Raw genomic sequence first — 18,397 nt, 5'->3', positions numbered from 1 at the left:
GTGCTACCAGACTATTGGTTCTTTTTTTAAGTTTATCCTGAAAAATTAAGTTTGTTCCTTCAAAGTCAATGGCGGGTTATACACTCAAGCTAACTAATTAGCCCAAGTTCATTTAAGATATTTACTAAAGAAGGATCCAAACCAAAAGCCCAGATATGAACATTCCTGAGTTTAGGCAAGATTCAGAACCAGCATCATCCCCAGTCCTTAAAGATATTTAGATACCAAACATCCATGAAAATCTTCCAGGTTTGGGCCTATTTCTACAACAGTAGAAACCAGGCCCAGGATCCAAACACTTCTCGAGTTTGGAAAAATTGCAATTTAGCTCTGAATTCTGTTGCTTGAGCCCATTTCTACTTATTGCTAAAATTGCTGCTTGGACTAAATCAAATCCATCATCACAGATACAAAGGACCCATGGATTTGAAGATCAGCACTTTCTACATGGCAGCATCATATCACTGCATTATACACTCGACAGAGGTTATAGTCACCCTTTCAAACAATAAATTCATGACACATATTTCAAAAGATTGGCAGGTCTAACAGACTGGAACTCCATATATGAACTATCCATCTTTTGCTCTCACAGAAGTTTTCTGCAGTGCTTGTGACAGAGAGGGGTGGGAGAAACTCAAATGAAAAACTTTTTAAATAATAATATGCATTAGGTTAATTAAACAGAGGAATGCCAACACATATGAAAGTCATCTTTTATAATAAGCATCATAAAGTAGCTTCTCATTGGTGAAAGAAGCACAAAAGCAGACACGAGACACCAATGGAAGGAGTGGTTATTAAAAATCGGTGTAGAAATGATAGTTAATAGTGTGCTTTTCTTTTTCTCCCCACTGATTAAATAATTTGTATCAGAATACTTTTGTAAGTTGTCTCTCTCAAACTGGAGTTCTTTAAATAATTTTTTCTTTCTAATTAGCTAGGTACAAAAACCAAATAGACCCGTAAAATACCATACTCAAGGTGTAGCCGGCCAAAGTAAGTCTAAGGTCTGACACTGGGTTCCCAAGGTACAAAGGACGCCACACAGGTATCTGTCAAGCATAAACAGTTTATTTCTTGACAGCTAACAGCTGTGCCCCATAGATGGACGAACAATATAACAAAGAAGCGGCATATCTTACATCTCTTCTGCAAGCCTGGGACCCCGGGTAGGCTGCGGACGAAGTGGGAGGTTGTCTCAGTTTCCGAGGCGCTGGCATTCACAGCCCATCGGCGAAGTCCAATTTGCTAGGCTCTGAGGCAGTCTTAAATACAGTTTTCCTGCCCTGTTTGGCAGTTTGGAAATTTCCAAGGCTTACTCATTAGTGCTGATGTAGAGCTTAGCTGTTAGTTATCTATCTGGTTCTGATCTGGTTCTTCTTGTCCTATGGCCCTGTTTACGTGATCAGTACTTTAGGATAAACAGAGTTGTTTATGTGTTCTTGTCCTTTAACCTTATCTTATACTTGTTCTTGCTATACTGGCAACAATGCTTACCTTAAATGGCATATGTTCCCAAAGACTTGCTTCTGGCTCATCAGATATAGGGGAAAGGGAAAGGGGGGAAAGAATGCAGGCCACACCATCCCTAAGCTATCATGTACAAAGTTCTTCCGCAATTGACTACTACACAAGGGGAGGTGACATTTTATTGGGCTCCCACCTTAGTCCTAGTTCACAATAGGCCTGTCGCTGGACTGGGCCCTACTGAAAACATAACTTCCATTATTTAAGAGTTAAATGGAAAAATCAAAGAGAAAACCGGAAAATATTCCTTTCAAACCCGGTGTTGTTTGAACCACCATCATCAGCATATTAAGAAGAGCAGTAGAAAATTAATATGGTGGTGTTGGAGCAGACCTGTGACTGAGTACTAATGGCAAGAGTTCAGGTATAAATACATATGTCTGGTCTATGTAGTCTATCAGATAAGAGTGCACTTTCAAGACAGTGTTCTTATCTGGGAGGATGTACCAGAAACAAATCAACTGATTCAGACCACTTCTATTTCTTTTAGGGCACGTCTACACAGTAGCGCTAAACTAGAAATAAGCTATGCAACTTGAGCCACGCTAATTTTGTCACTTTTGTCACTATTTACACAGCAGTTATTTCGCGCTAGAGCACTCTTCCCCCGACTTCCCTTACTCCTCATACAATGAGGGTTACAGGAGTTGGAGTAAGCAGCCCTCCAGCTCGACTATATGTCAAAATAACTGCTTGTGTGTAGATGCAGACTATGTTATTTCGGGATAATGTCAGTTATTCTGAAATTATGCTGCTTTGTAGACATAGCCTTAGGCACCTAGGCCTTGTAGTCTTTTTTGAAAAGTCCAGCCTCATTTGTTACGGATCAGGGGACAAAACTGTTAGCAGATTTGTAATTAGAAGAGCTGTCATGTGAGTAAAAAAATTAAGCCCTTAGTTGATCAAACTCTTAGGAGCATTAAGGGCCCAGTCATACAATGTGCTAAAGTAATCTTGGCTCCACCTCACAGCACTGAGCCCTCAGTGAACCTCCGAGCAATACCACAGATATAATTTTCTGATCCAGATTTTGAATCTCCCAGTGCCTCGGGGCATCTAGATCGGAAGACTGGGTGATAAGGAGTAGCTGCAAAACTTGGATTGAGATTCAGAGTCCAACCCCTACATGCCACAATTCAGAGAATCAGTGAAGTTGGCTGAGGACCATCTCAAATCAATACTCTGAAAATTAAACATTCCCTCCATGGTCTCTCTTTCAGTGCATTTAGAGAGCAGTGTGGTTTGACAGTTAAAGCAAAATGAGATTGTGTCACAACACTGGGGAGCCAGGAGCAATGGTTGTCTAGTAATTTGGAAACAATTTCAGACAAAAAGATTAAACCAGCCCCTAATAAATTACCCACCAACTGTACTGTAACTCTGTTGTTTTATGGAGCGGTTTTGACAACAACATACAAACCATGGGAGTAAAACTCAGTGGTTTGTACATGTCACCAGAACCCCAAGAGAAAAATGCAGCTTTTATAATATGTACAATTTGGGTGTAGTTTATTATTTATAATACTTGGGTACCAACAAAAAAGCAGATACCAAATGCAAGTTTTTAATTCCTTAGTAAGTTGACATCACTTACTGTCTTTCTCAATGAATTTTTATTTGTTTGATCTTCTATAAATTTTTCTCTTTGTTCTTCAGCTAGAATAGCAAATCTAGCTAGTTCTGAAGGCATTTTGCTTCAATACAGTAACTGAACCCCCTTTAAAAATTTAGAAGTTTAAGTGTGACACCATGTCCTATAACAAAATATTTGTATCATTACAGGACATACTATTACCCTGTAATGTACCAATCTGTAAAGTTTGTGATTTATAAGACTGTGTCAGCTAATTTGTGCATTTTAGGAAGCAATGTGTAAACAGTTCACAGGAGACAAGAAAACATAGTTCTGCTCTTGGCTCTGACTCACTAGGTGACTTTGAGCTTGCAAAATTTTGACATTTCCAATCATTTCCAGAACCTCAGTGTTTGGGAGTTTAACATGAAATACTTAGATCAGGTACCTAAATATGGATTTAGGTCCCTAACTTCAGGCAGTCAGTTTTGTAACTATTGACTATTAGCTCTTTCCTCCCCTTTCCCCTACCACTCTACAATTCTCATCTGTTTTTGAAAGTAAAGCTACCTGTTAGTCTTGTCTTTTCATAGTACTGTACTTCATAGCTAGGCTGAATTTTAACATTCTCTTTCCTCTGAAGAGGCATGCACCACAGATAACTCTTTGGATTTAATTTTATTAACAGAAAAGATAAAAGCCTGATTCTAGGAAGTTCTAAGCACCTTCAGCCAGGACACATGAGGGCCTATGTACCTCACAAGAGTCCTAGATCTTGCATTTCCCCAAATGCTGCCATCTGCATAGCAAACGCTGCAGCAAGATGTCCCAAGCAGCTGACAGTTGGATTTTAAAACTCAGTATTTTGTGAAGGGATCTATTTTCTTGCAAATCTAAACGACATTTATTTTTTATTGTTTCCAGTTGTTACACGATTCTCATTAGAGTTCAGCACTGACGTCAGCAATAAACAATAATAGGATTGTGAACCATTGCTCTTTCCAATAAAATTATGTTTCTTCTCTGCATTATAAATCTAATAGCTATTACATCAACAGCCATAAATATATATCACTGCTTACCTTTTTAATATATACAGGGCATTACATGCCCCAACAGAAAGTAATCAGATTTATTTTAGCCACAGATATTATTAGATCATGAATGGCTAATAAACAAAACTAAAAGTTATAATGAATGGCTAATCTTTATATTATTTTCTGTTTTCGATGAGGCGGTGGCTTTTACCTGTGTCCCCCTTCCCCTGTGTAGCAGCAGCCACTAATCACTAACTTGTTCCGGATATTTCTCTAGGAATTATTGTACATTGTACACTTTAAACTCCTAATGGTTAGGGAAATTTCTTAGGTAGTACAAAACCTGTTCCCTCCACTCACAATCACAACCTGTATAATAGATGTCATCTTCCAAAGTTTTGGTATATCATATTGGGCTGTCATGTTGCCAAAATTCACAGTAAGCAAATGTTTATAATAATGACCACATTGTAAAGCTAACTATTTCATATACTGTATTCATTTGTATATATTGGGCCAGGTATTTTGACACCATATATGAATGCCCAGTATGCCCAGGCCTGTTAACCAGAGTTCTAGGCACCTTCATTGATTATGCACCTTCATTTTTAGTATGTTTTCTAGCACAAAGTAATGATTGAAACATCAGCAAAGAACTCTATGTTTTCATCTGACAAAGAAGGAGCTTTCTAAAGCAGGGGTTCTCAAAGTAAGGTCCACGGACCACTAATGATCTATGACCATCTTCAGGTGGGCCACAGGCTCGGGGCTTGTCTCACTACTGCAACGGGGAGACAGCGCTGGCGCTCCAGCCCTGCCCCCATCTCCGAGGTTGGAGCCCCAGTGCGGGCCTCCCTCTGTGAGGGTGGGGGCTAGGCAGACTGGGGGAATGGTAGCACAGGAAACTGCTCATCTGGAGGCTTTCCCCATTGCTCACATTGGCTGCAATCATGGCCAATGGGAGCAGGGGGTGGGGCGGGACATGGAGCCAGCTAAGCACCTCCCATCCTCCTCATGTCCAGACCCCACATCCCCATCCCTCTTGTGCACTTCCCTCCGACTGGGACTCTGTATCCCCAGCCCGCTTCTCTACCCAACCTCCCTTCCAGCCAGACCTCCCCACTTCTAGTCCACTCCTGCACCCTCCCTCCTGGCCATCCTCCCCAGCCTCCTCCTGCACTCTCCCTCCCAGCAAGACCCCCATCCCCATCTGACCCCATTTTGTCATCATGGGTGGTTGGCTGTCTGTCTGTGGAAAGGTCTGTGTTGAGCAGGGTGGGCCATGGGCCAAAAAGTTTGAGAACCACTACTCTAAAAAATGAAACATGAACTCATGGCCTGATCAAGGAACATAGAAGCAAGAAATCCAGAACCTGCTTTGCACCCTTACACGTAGGCTACGTCTAGACTGCAAGCCTCTTTTGAAAAAGAGCATCTAGACTACAACCAGTACTTTCGAAAAATCAAGTCGCTTTTTCGAAAGAGAACACCCAGGCAGTCTGGATGTTCTCTTTCGAAAACGCACAGATTGCATTACATTGCGCCTTTTCTCGAAAGAGCACTTTCGAAAAAAGGCGTTCATCCTCATAAAACAAGGTTTTCCGCGGTCGGAAAAACTGCCACATTCTTTCAATTTACTTTCGAAAGAACGCGGCAGCAGTCTAGACGCAGGGGACGTTTTTTTCGAAAAAAGGCCACTTTTTTCGAAAAAACCCTGTAGTCTAGACACACCCCTAGTGAGTCTCAGGAATAGGCTGTAAAGCTGCCATAAAATGGCAACTGAAGATTCACCCAGCATGGAAACTTTTCATGTGGCCCAGGACTAGAATAGCCAGCTCCACTTCGCCCATTCCGAGAACCACTCCTTGACTCCCTCATAAGAGGAGTGTTATGCTAGGATTGCAGCTGTGGCATAACCAGAAAATGTTGTGCTCCAGCAATCCTCTGGGTCAGTGTCTCTGAATGACTGTTCTATGGAATGACATGGGATCTCCATAATCTCTGCGATAGAGTTTAAAGTGGCGGCAAGCCAATCTGTGGTATCAGAAATGTTGGCCAACACTACTTTTGGGGAACTGTAAAAAATTAGAGCAGCCTGTGACACTACTCAATCACACTGGGGTGGGTGGAGGCGGGGCATAAAGTGGCCCTGAAGCAGAGTTAAGCAGTGGTGCTGCAAAGGATCTAACCTCAGAGCCTTCCAGTTTAAAGAGCACTTTTAAAAATGTTTTTAAACTTGATTTAAAACTTCTGAATTTTAATTCTGGCATGGATATTGACTCTTCTGGGTGGCCCAGGGGAAAGGCCTGGCAACTCTTTGCCTCAGTTTCCCTCACCCAGCACATCAAGCTAATACCTACGTACCCAGCATTGTAATATGTACAAAGCGCTCCGGGAGTGAACAGTGCTAGGATGCAAATATCAGCACCATGTGTCTGTGACTGTCACTCTGTGTTGCCATCAGTGAGACTTGGGATCGTCCAGGCCTTTCACTCCCCAAGCCGGCACAGGCTGCAAGCAGCATGCCAACCCTTTATAAAGCTCTGCCAAGAACCCTCCGTCTGCTTAAGGCATGGCCGTGACACACTTTAGTTGGAGTCCCATTTAGCCTTGCCCAGCTGCCTGAGTCACGCTCAAGGGAAAGGGGAGGGAGGAGAAAATGGGATGCTTATCTATAATGTGCGCATGTCTCTGTGTTGTTCATTTAGGGGCAAATACAGCCAGTGCTGTATCTTTCCCCTCCCTCTCAGGCTCCACACAGCCTAACAGCTGGAGTAGCATCCGTGGTGCCTTAAGCAACTCCCCAGGATGGCAGACGTGAGAGAGGCCAGCAGCATCCCTGTAGCAGCTGCTCCTAAAGGCCCTTCCACCACCATATACAGCTGTGTTTGACACTCCCTGGAATTCAAGGGAGCGCACCTCACCTCCAGACTCTCCCCTAACACTGTAGCATTCCCACAGTGTCAGAGGGGGAGGCGGGATATGCCCCTTCCCAAATAGCTGATTTTATCACAACCCTTTCCAGAATAAATGTGCTCAGCAGCACCCTGGGGCAATCCCAGACATGAATAGTGTTATGATCTATGGATTCATGTGTGAGTCTGTATAAATAAGCCAGATTCTTTTCTGTCTCTCTCAACACTGACTAATGACTTGAATGAAACCTTTAAATGTTTGATTTCAAAGCAGAGGGATTCCCCCTCCCTGTCCCCATCCTCCTATCTGAAAGGGGGGAAAAAGTGATCATGGGAAATGGGAAATGTTGATTTTAATGGAAAAATTGCATTGAGCCTACTCCCCCAGACTAGAAAATCCACAGAGTGAGACTTCAGGCTTGGCACCTGCTCCAGAACCTTCTTGATGAAGCAAAGGTTGTCTTCATTAAGAGCATTAATATTCATGCAGCATGGTAATTTTGACACAGAAAAGGTCTCTGTAACCTTTTCTTGTGTGAGAATTTTTTACTTCTCAAGGAAATTACAGTCCAGCAATGACTTAATTAATGCTGGGTTTCTTCAGCGGATTTTGAAGAGCTGTCAGTTTGGGCTTGCGGTAGCTGTCAAACAGGGAGAAGTCTCTGGCTAGGTAGATTGAAGAGAGGGAAGGGAGACAACCAAGCCCCCAACATAGATCCATGCAGCTGGGAGGAGGGAGAAGGGGAGGGGGACAATGAATCTCTCCCACGTTGATTTTAATTTAGCAATCTGCTTCCCCCACTACTGGGTCATTTGTTATTTGTATGTAGGACACAGCTTGAATTAATACCCCATTTTTCACTTTTCTTATTTATTCTTTTATTATTCTTATTTGTAATTCCATTTTGCACTCATTTATTTCAGAGGTTAACAATGCCCATATCTTTGTGCAGGGGTCAGAACAAACCCAATTTAAATCGCACGTAGCCTCTATTGCAAACAGTGGAACTAAAGAGAGAAGTATTACGTGTTCTTAAATATATCTATACATATAACTATATAAAAAGCTCCAAAGAAAGGAGATATGCAACTAAGTAGGAACAGGAGCAAACAATATTTTCTATCAAAGCTTATGTTCTTGTCCAACAATGCCATTTGTGTTTGCTTACAGTACATTAGTGCATATAGTATCTCATGCACAAACAGTGGATGTGATCTTTGAAAAAAAGCAGAAACTCCTGAACTCGTAAAGTGATTGTGTATGTGTGTGTGCGCGCGCGCACGCATGCGTGCACACACGTGCATATGTACTATATTGGGAGAACCCTTTAGAATTTGTGCTGTGTAATCTCTCTTCTCTTTTGCATTTTCATCTCCAGACAACTGTGATCTGATATCAGGTCACAAGAATACTTTGTGTGCTGTACTTTCCTGACTCATTCCTGTTTTGTTTGTCCTGTTCCTCTGCAATGTTGTGCAGCAAAGAAGAATTGCAGCACAGCCTTTTATATTCTTACAGGACTCCCTGGGAAGCACAGCACTGCAGTCAGAAGTTTAGGGCATTCTAAAAACTAGAAAACCTAAAAATTCAATTGAAGGAGGAGTTGGAGATCATTCTTCAGTGAAATATATTTAAATGAATTTGCTTGGCTTTACTACAAATATCTTATTTATGACTCACTCACTCCCTCTGACATGAATACATGTAGTTTTAGGTTCCAAGATGTATTAAAATACCTCCTTAGAAATTCAGATTTTTAGGACTGTAAAGGCAGACCTTCCCACAGTCTATGTCAAGAAATACAAGATATTTCAGATTATGCCATAATCTAAATGAAGAAGCAGTGTTATAATACTGTCTTTTGTAAAGGTGAACCCAAAAACGAAAAGGAACATTTAAATTACGTCCTTGAGGTATGAATTTTTAAAGAAAGGAGAACACGTATGATATTCATTTCAGCCAGTCCCAGCCCTTGATTCGTCTTGCTTTCATTGCCAGAGGTGCAAACCCTGTGAGTTCCAGCAAAGTAGATTGTTCCCTGATATAAATGCGGTTGCATTTAACAGCACCAGGTAAGTTTAAAGGGGACTGCAAAGCTAAAGCAAAAATACAGTTAAAGTCAGGAGTGTTTATAGAATACCTGAAGTAACCAAACGGAGAGCACTCAGCACAGAAATAAAACTGCCTCCCCTCCTCTGTTCCTTCTCCCTTCTGGGATAAGCTATTTTGCTAAACATCCTTTTGAATGTCTCATTCTATGACATCATAAGTACTAAGGGTTCCATTACTTGGATACTGCTGAAGTCACAGGAAGGAGAAGTTATGGCAAGCAAGGAAGTGCCAGAGAATTGTACGTATTTAACAGCAACTTGGTGGGTTACTTAATGCTTAGAGCAGATAGGCAGTACGCTCCGGATAACAAGGCCCTGAACTTGGAATCTGGAGACTTGGAGTCTATTCCTAGATCAGCCAGTAGCCTGATGTTACCTTGAGCATGTCACTTCACCTTTTTGTGCTTCAGCCTCCCCATCCATGGGGATATTTATTTCTTTTGTAAAGTACCGAGATCTATAGATGAGAACACACTGTCGCTGAGACAGCTATTGTTATTTTTGTGCTCAGTGCCCTCCACTGCTAGCTTTCCTGGAACATGCAGCACATTTGGGCTTTCACTCTCTTTAATTTACAGAAACTTCACATTGTACCAGCAACTACACTGCATTTTATTCAAGACTTAAGTAATATGAGCGTTCAAATGGACAGGAGTTTGCACATATGGTAACCAGGAGCATAAGGCCAAAGTATTAAGGACTAGAAATGTCTAAAATAAAAGGCACAGGTACTCTCCTTCCACAGGAGGCACAAAATGTTCCTGATTCAAGGCATACCATTGAGAACAAGTCCTGAGCTCCATCTAAACTAGAACACTTTTACCAAGCGCCTAATACGCTATGACTTGTTAGGATAATCTCCTAGAGTGCTATTGCATTAATATTGACACTAAAGCCAACTTAACAACCCTCTCTTTACTTTACCATACTGATGAAAAGAGTTGAGAAAATTTCCCAGAACAAAAGGATATAAACTCAATTTTTTTGGTACCAAAGTGAGTTCTAATAATCCACCAAAGAGAATAGCATTGTAGCCACAAAAGGAATTGTATTTTTAATATAATTACGTAACAAAAGAAATATTGTACATATATTATGCATAATAAAGTGAGTAATTAGACAACACAACATAATGGAGGAGCAGAAATCAAGAATGCAGATAATTCATGGCAGGTGACCAGTTTGAGATGTACAAAAGTCAATTAGAATCCAAGAAATCTAAGTACTGTATGTAAAAGACAGGAATATCTTTTACTCTTCCTTTTTCAAGCTCAGTGGGAGCTGAAAGGAAGCAGGAAAGTCAATCCTGAATTGAAATGTGCCAGTTAGTTTTAATGACACAGACTTCCATGACAAGTTTGATGTATTTTAAATAATGCCAGAATTACCTTACATGGAGTAAATTGATTTTTGAAGGTCTCTCTCAGAGGCTGATGCGTTATTGCTTTGTGCGGAAATTTTGCAGGCACTCAAGGGAAATCTCTTCCTAGATGTGCCCACTGCACTCTATATATCAGTAGTAGGTATGGCCCCAAACCTGCTACATCAAGCCTGAGAGTTTCCAGGCTGTTTGTAATGTTCTTATCAGACAAAAAAAAAAAAATAATCCAGAAAATTCTGCATTTTCTGCCCCATAAGCTGCACCCTGACTTTGGATCAACCCATGGTGATGTGTCTTTATTCCAATACCACCACATTACAAACCCGCATTGTCAACATTGCAAAAATACAGATAAAACCAGGACAAAGGATCACCATTCAAGATCAGTTTGAATGATTATGTGGGCCTCTTGAACCCTACCACGCTCAGCGGTGCCCTAGACCCTGGCATGCTCTACTGCTAGCTGTCTTCAGGAGAGGTGGCAGACGACTGGTAGCCTGACACCTGCCATTCCAGCATGTTCTTCAAAGGGGTTGTCAGTAGCTTTGCTGCCCACCTATATGTCTATAGGTAAGGCTGAAGTTGGAAAGTAGGCCTGCTTCCTTTTCCAGCACTCTTTCTCTCTCTTCACTTCCCTCAGAAAGGGTACGTCTACACTGCATCCCTAGTTCGAACTAGGGATGCAAATGGAGACAATCGAAGTAGTTAATGAAGCGGGGATTTAAATATCCCGCGCTCCATTAACATGATCTCGCCGGCGCGCTAGTTCGAATCACAGCTGATTCGAACCAGGAAGTGCGCACCGGGTCGCGTTAGTTCGGACTAAAGCCCTTAGTCCGAGCTAATGTTACTCCTCATTTGGAGTAACTCAATGAGGAGTAACATTAGTTCGGACTAAGGGCTTTAGTCCGAACTAACGCGTCCCGGTGCACACTTCCTGGTTCGAATCAGCTGTGATTCGAACTAGCGCGCCGGCGAGAACATGTTAATGGAGCGCGGGATATTTAAATCCCCACTTCATTAACTACTTCGATTGTCTCCATTTGCATCCCTAGTTCGAACTAGGGATGCAGTGTAGACATACCCAAAGGTTCCTAGCATCTCCCTTGCCACATCTAATATCTCTCCAGCAACATCTCACACACCACGAGGCTTCCTCTTTTGCTTCCTCCTTCCAAGTCCCTCTCATACACACACACCCCCATCTCCGCACCCCATCCGTGAGTGTCACTGATTGATGGTCAGATGAAGCAGGGACCCTCTTCCTTCTTGTTCTAGCTTTCCATCCTTGCTGCCCTCTGAGAACAGTCAGTAGAGCTGAGAACAGCAGCAAGGAGGAGTGGGGAGAACACTGGCAGCCCAACAGGAACAGCAGCAAATAAAGCCTAGAGACTTGGAAAAAACCAGTGCATCCCCGGTGTTATTTTCTTTCAGCTCCCAGATGCCTGGGAAAAATCAGTGCCCATGTGGGTAGGGGCTAGGACATGAGGCTATGAATCCTTTGCAAGTATGACAGTAACTGCACATATCACTAGAGTGTATATATAGCCTTCTGATGGTGTCATTATAATGAAAGAGGAGGAGATTTTCAGTGTATTTGTCTATCTCTCATCAAGACTGAATCTCTTCTCATTTCCAAACCCTTTCCCTGGCACCAATACCAAGAAAATGAAGACATCTCCTATCACCAGTGGCCAGGGAATCCTATATTCCCTGCCTCCCCCTTCGCCCTCCCCACACTTGCCACAAGGCCAGTAGCCAGCCCTTATGAAAATATGCTCTAAAATTTAATAGACAATGATCTCTTTTTTAAGAGAGTTTTTTTTTTTAAATTCTATAGAAGGTAACTGAGGATTCTGTCCCTGAGTAACTTTCCAATGAATGCATGCACAAATACTCATCCTGTAACCTTTCAAGTAATATTGCCCTCGTGGGATCTAGTTTATTTTTAAAAAAACACGATGAGAGAAACAGTTCCCTTGGTCCTCACAGTCACAAGCAACACTTTGTTATTGCTGGGCTCTCCCAATGGCCACACAGTTATGTTGACTGTCCTCCACAAAATTTCTTGCTGGTCTTATTGCACTGAGCCTTCTTGAACCTGCTCCCTCTCTTCAAGGAGTTCGATATTTCTTACTCACTCTGAGATGCTGTTCTTCTGCTGTGAGAGAGACCCACATAGGTCTTTCCCACTGTCTAGTGTCTTCTCCACTGTGAGGAAGGCAACCCTTCTGAGCTACATCTGTGCTATAGTCCAGATCGATGCCATGGGATCAATCTACTCATGGTCTGTTTAGGGGGTCTAGTTAAGACCCACCAAATCGACCACAGATCACTCTTCCATCAACCCTATTACTCTACTCCAGACAAGAAGAATAAGGAGAGTTGATGGGAGAGTTTCTGCCATTGACCCCCCGTGGTAACTTGACTTTAGGTACGTCAACTTCAGCTACAGTATTCATATAGCTCGATAGGCATAGCTCAAGTCGACTTTCTGATGTAGTGAGATGTACTCCTAGCATATGTACAGTTCCCAGGCTGCCTGTGAAGGCCCCTTGGGTACATGCCAAAGTTGGGGACTTAACTTTGTGATACCTGCATAGAGTTATATAGGATTATTCTAAAAGCCTGTAGAAGCCATCTCATCCTCTTAAAATCTGTTGGCATTTAGAGAAATTTCTAAAAACTTCTATGGGATTTTCAATAAAGGTGCAGCAGAGCATGGAGCAGTTCTGGTCTCCATATCAGAATCTGCTTGCTCCTTCCTTTCCTAGCTGTAAGAACAGCAGCAGAGGATATCAGTAGTTCAGGTGGAGAGGATAAAGAATTACCAGCAGAGAGTCTTAGACGGGAACAAATTCCAACCTGGCCTCCAGTGTCCCCTGTAAGCTATGCGCTTGTGCATCTGCACAGGAGAGATTCAAATGTCACCCAGCTGATTAGCAGAGCATCCACAGCTAGTTTTTGTTGTTTATAGTGGTTCTGCACATTCTCACATGGCTTGGTGCACGTACATATTATTCTGCACATGGTTGGAAAAAATCCACACACGGATGGAAAAAATTAGAAGGAACATTGCTGGCCTCATATTCCACCAGGCACCTCACTTCCCAAGCCACTGTGCCTCCCTATCGCCATAGGCTACGGATCATTTGATGGCATTGCAGCCATAAAACATAACTGTCTTCCAGCTAGAAGTATGGATGATGCTCTATTTTGCTGAGCAGCATGTTTCATATAAAATAGAATTTCTACTGCTTAGAGGCTCCCACTTTTAGGTCAAGTTCTATACTGAACCCTCATCTCCCACCAAACAGAATCTCAGGAAAGCCTTGTTTCACTTGCCCCCTCACCACCCAAGTTTCCCCACTGGCAGAGGGTTAATTTCAATCATGCTTATTTAAGACCATGCTTTGTAATCATTCATTTCTTCACACAACTTTAACATGAGCCTGTTTCCTCCCCCCACCTCCACTAATTTCTCTCTTTGCAGTGAGCGTTGGGTTTTTTTCCAGTTGCTGGTTCTCATTCTAGGGTGAGACATCCAACCTTTAAAATAAATCATTCATTTTTTTAAAGGTTGAACATGTCATGAGAAATTTGATGCCCCTAATAATAAAAGCCCAGTGTTTATTTTGAAGTAGTTTGATGCCTGTTAACTCAAAAAAAGAACTCACTTTGGCTGTGATCCTGCATGGGAATCAATGTAAGCCAACGGGACTCAAGGGTTGAAGGCTAAAGCGAGGTGTGGGTTCTTATTTTATGCAATTCACCTCTAAACCTATTGTAGGAGGGGTGTCAGTGAGCTCATCTCCCTGATAACAGCAGTTAATGCAAAAAACCCACATTCGAACAACATTGAGATTGCACAGTTAAACACCGAGAAGACTAGAAATGTCAACACTAGGGTTGAACATGTAACTGTAAATCTCTTGCCTCATGCATATGCATTATGAAACAGTCTTTAATTAATTCTGCAGTGGCCTCTGCAGAAAACCCTCACTCCTAAGCACCTCCAGCCATTTCCTTGTCTTATTTATTCATGGTGCTACATGCCCCCTCTCACCTTTAACTTCCAAGTCCCTGGACAGACACCTTTTGACTGAACATCTTCTAAGACAGGGCTACTCAATACATGGCCCATGGGCTGCATGTGGCCCACGGCCCGTTTGTGTGTGGCCCGTGGAGTGGTTTGTGTTTACATGGGGCTCAACATGCGGCCTGCGGTTGGGATCCTTTGAACATGGCTTCCACTGGGAACATGCTCCACAACAGCGAGGTGTCTCCCAGGCGGGGTGAGCATTGAAAGACACAAGTTCACAGGCTGGCTGGCACAGACAGGTTCAGGGTGTCAGTGTTTCTAGCCCCCAGGGAGGAGGTGCCAGGAGCATTGTGTGAAAGAAGCTATTTGCATATATATTTGCATGTATATGCAACCATACTTACGTTGCAGCCCTCAGCATGTGCTGTGAGTATCATTGTGGCCTCTGGGGCTTCCAAAGTTGAGTAGCCCTGGTCTAAGATTTGCAGGCGATGATTTTAGAGTCTTTCTGTGGACTAGCCAGTTGAAGATGAAAATAAAGGGAGGGATTCACCCTCCCATTTGGTTTCTTTACCAATGGTATGAGGTCACTTTGCAAGTCCCCATGCATGCACTTTACCAGATTAATGATTCTATTGTGTAGTGTTGGTTCCTAAAGTGGTCTCCACTCACTGCTCCTCACTGTGCCTCATGAAAGCTTCATGAACTGAAGCTTTCAAAGCTATGTTATTTTATCTGTGGAGCTGGTCAAAATTAAGTCACCAATCATTTTTTTCCTTTGTAATAAAAATAAACAAACATTTTTAAATAAGCAAAAATGGCCTAGGAAACATAAAGTCACCTTAAAGAAAAGGCGATGCTTGTAAAATGTCAGCCCAAAAGAAGGATGTTTCAAAGTTATGACTACTTAAAAACAGGGCTTTATTATGCAACCCTCAATTTTAACTACCTTTTATTTCTGTGGCACCCATATGAATGACCAGCTGATGACAGCTTGGTTGTCTGTATGCGATGAGAAAAATATGGACATTTCTAGACGAAAGAGTCCATATCACAAAACAACCACCACAATTAATATCTTGGTTGGAAGTCTGAGCACAGACACTTGACAACTATCCCATCACTCAGAGACCACAGCTTCGAGTGGTTAATCAGGACACCCTAATCAAGTGAAGATAAATTCTAGTATCTCTAATACATTTTTGCATATTCTATTTATGCAACATATGGCAGTTGATTTTGCATCTGCTGTAAATGCCCATTTCTTTTGGTACTATCCAGTGCTGCTCAGTTGGCTTTGTGAGCGAAACGAAGGTAAAAACAGAAGAAAATGTATATGAAAGGATAAAAGAAGACAGGAAAACAAAAGAAGATAACGGGAGAGGAAACATCTTAATCTGACTTACACTTTGTAAGAAGACAGGGTTTGCCACAAAGGAGCAGGTCATTGGGCCATCAGATCTGGTAGCCTGGTTTTAACAGTGGGCAATATCTGATACTTTGGGGGATAAAAGAGAGAAGTTTATAGTTATGTGGTGCTCAGAACAGTAGAAACAGAGAAGACGGAGTCCCTCATTCAAATAGCTTTCAATCTAAAACTCATACAGATAATACAATTCAAACATGTACAGATATTGCCATTACCAGCCAACATTTGCCTATTCAGTGGTATTTGAAATAGCACATACTGAGATACTGCCCTACTGAATACAGGGAAATAATGGAGCATCTTTAATATCCCTGAGTTCTAAATGACATGCAGTCATTTTAATGGGAACCCCTGTAATACAGTAGATGAGGGCCAAATTAAAGCAGTACTTTTTAAAAACATAATCAGTGATTGTCACTGGAAAGCTTCATAGAAGAAAGGTTGACTGGGTGCACAAAGAAAGAGGAGAGGCAAGCAAATGAGACTGCCTTGGAAAAAAACGCAAAGAGTACAGTGGGAAAAGAAGGCTAAAGGAGTATTTGCAGCTCAGCCTGAGAGGAGCTCAAGCAATAGGAGGAAGTAGGCGATGAGAGAAGAAATGTAGGGAAGGGTGAAGTTCTGCAAGGCCTTGAAGAGGTGGACCATTCCAGCCACATGCAGCAAGTGAGACGAAGGTTTATTATTCTAGTTTCCAATCAGACCGTCACACTGTGCAAATGCATATCCGATACGACACTTTGCAATCATATATAAGAAAGCAGTGGCCAATTTTTTACTAAATGAATAAAGCTTTGGGATGTCTCGATTATTGGGTACCCAACCTGAGACACTTGAAGTGACCCTGAAGTGGCCATACTGAAGAAAGTCCAGCACAGGGCAACAAAAATTATTAGAGCGCTGGAGCATGTGACTTACAAGGAGAGGCTGAGGGATTTGGGCAGAAGAGAAGAGTGAGGGGGATTTGATAGCAGCCTTCAACTACCTGAAGAGAGGTTCCAAAGAGGATGGAGAAAGGTTGTAATCATTGGTGACAGATGACAGAATGAGAAGCATTGGTTTCAAGTTGCAGTGGTAGAGGTCTAGGTTGGCTATTAGGAAAAACTAGTTCACTAGGAAGGTGGTGAAGCATTAGAATGGGTTACCTAGGGAGGTGGTAGAATGGTTTTTAAGTCCTGGCTTGACAAAGGCGCATTTGGGATGATTTAGTTAGGTTGGTCCTGCTTTGGGCAGGGGCTTGGACTCAATGACCTCCTGAGGTCTCTTCCAGTCCTATGTTTCTATGACCTGATTGTTCCTTTTCTGGAAAAATTTCTCCCTGGGAAGGTAACTCACGTTGAGCACCCAAAAACCATGAGTTACTTTTTAAAATCTTGGTCACCATTTCTGTATTCTCACTGCATGTATTTTCAGTAGCTAGACATCTGCCATTATTTTGATAGTAATTTTATAAGTAAATGGGCAAATATGTAACTACATACAGATCACAATCTATAGCTCCGCAGGGAGCAGACAACTGGAAGCTCAGCATGTGCTATTCTATAGGGGTTGCAATACCATGGTAGCTCTTGGTCTAAGTACAGGAAGATGCTGCTGATACGGTATGTACCTGGACCAATGAAGACTATGTATTTTAATAGAGCCTCAGTGCTTTGTCAGAATTTTTGTTTTTTAATTCTGTGGAAACTTCTTTCGCGGAATCATTATTAAAATCATAATGAACTCCAAGGAACTTCCAGGAAGATATTCTACCTCATTCTGCTAAAACAAATACAACTTCATTAAATGAGTTCCAACATGCAAAGCTCAGAAAGTCCATCAGACGCATGCATGCGCCTACAACACAACCTATCCACTTCTCTCTTCCTTTGTACACTTTTCTCTCTTTCGGAGCTCCACCTGGTAAGACACAGTTTCGCAGAAGTGATGACACATGCGAGTTTGGCCAGCCTTGTGAAGTGTGACAAGCTGAAGTTTGTTAACATTTAACTTTGTTTAACCTCTGAACTTAGGCTACTTTCTGCTGCCCCAAGAGGACTGAAAAAAAGATCCTATGCTGCATCTCTAATTTTGGGGGCAGTACAAGTTGTTCAAATTCCCATCTGCACATATGGAAGAGCTTCAAAGTGTCAGCTCCAATACTCTATTGATATATCAACAAAGATGTAATGAAATTCATTTTTATTGCTCCTTGAATCCACTTGATTTAGAGAGATTGTAGCAAAGAACTCAGACATTTGGGGCATTAGTTTGTTAAAAATGTACAGCAGTAATTTTCCCCCTTGTGCTATTAAGCATGTGGTTTTCTTTATTGTGAGATCTCACTTTGCCTGTGCATAAATGTACCATATATCTATCCATGTATATATGGAAACCATACA

At 42.0% G+C, this 18,397-nt stretch overlaps 1 long non-coding RNA gene across 1 annotated transcript in view; it reads right to left on the bottom strand.

The window, feature by feature from the left end:
* The window catches only part of LOC142827139 (uncharacterized), a 37,124-nt gene extending 27,856 nt beyond the window's left edge, over positions 1-9,268 (bottom strand). The window contains exon 1 of the long non-coding RNA XR_012901591.2: positions 9,197-9,268. This is a non-coding gene — a long non-coding RNA (uncharacterized LOC142827139). The remainder of the gene's footprint in view (positions 1-9,196) is intronic.
* Between the last annotated feature and the right edge of the window lie 9,129 nt (positions 9,269-18,397).

This window comes from Pelodiscus sinensis, chromosome 2 (assembly GCF_052426305.1).
Source record: "Pelodiscus sinensis isolate ZL-2025 chromosome 2, ASM5242630v1, whole genome shotgun sequence".
Taxonomy (NCBI): Eukaryota; Metazoa; Chordata; order Testudines; family Trionychidae; genus Pelodiscus; species Pelodiscus sinensis.
The sequence above is the reverse complement of the archived record's forward strand: the minus strand, read 5'-3'. Positions and strand labels throughout refer to the sequence as shown.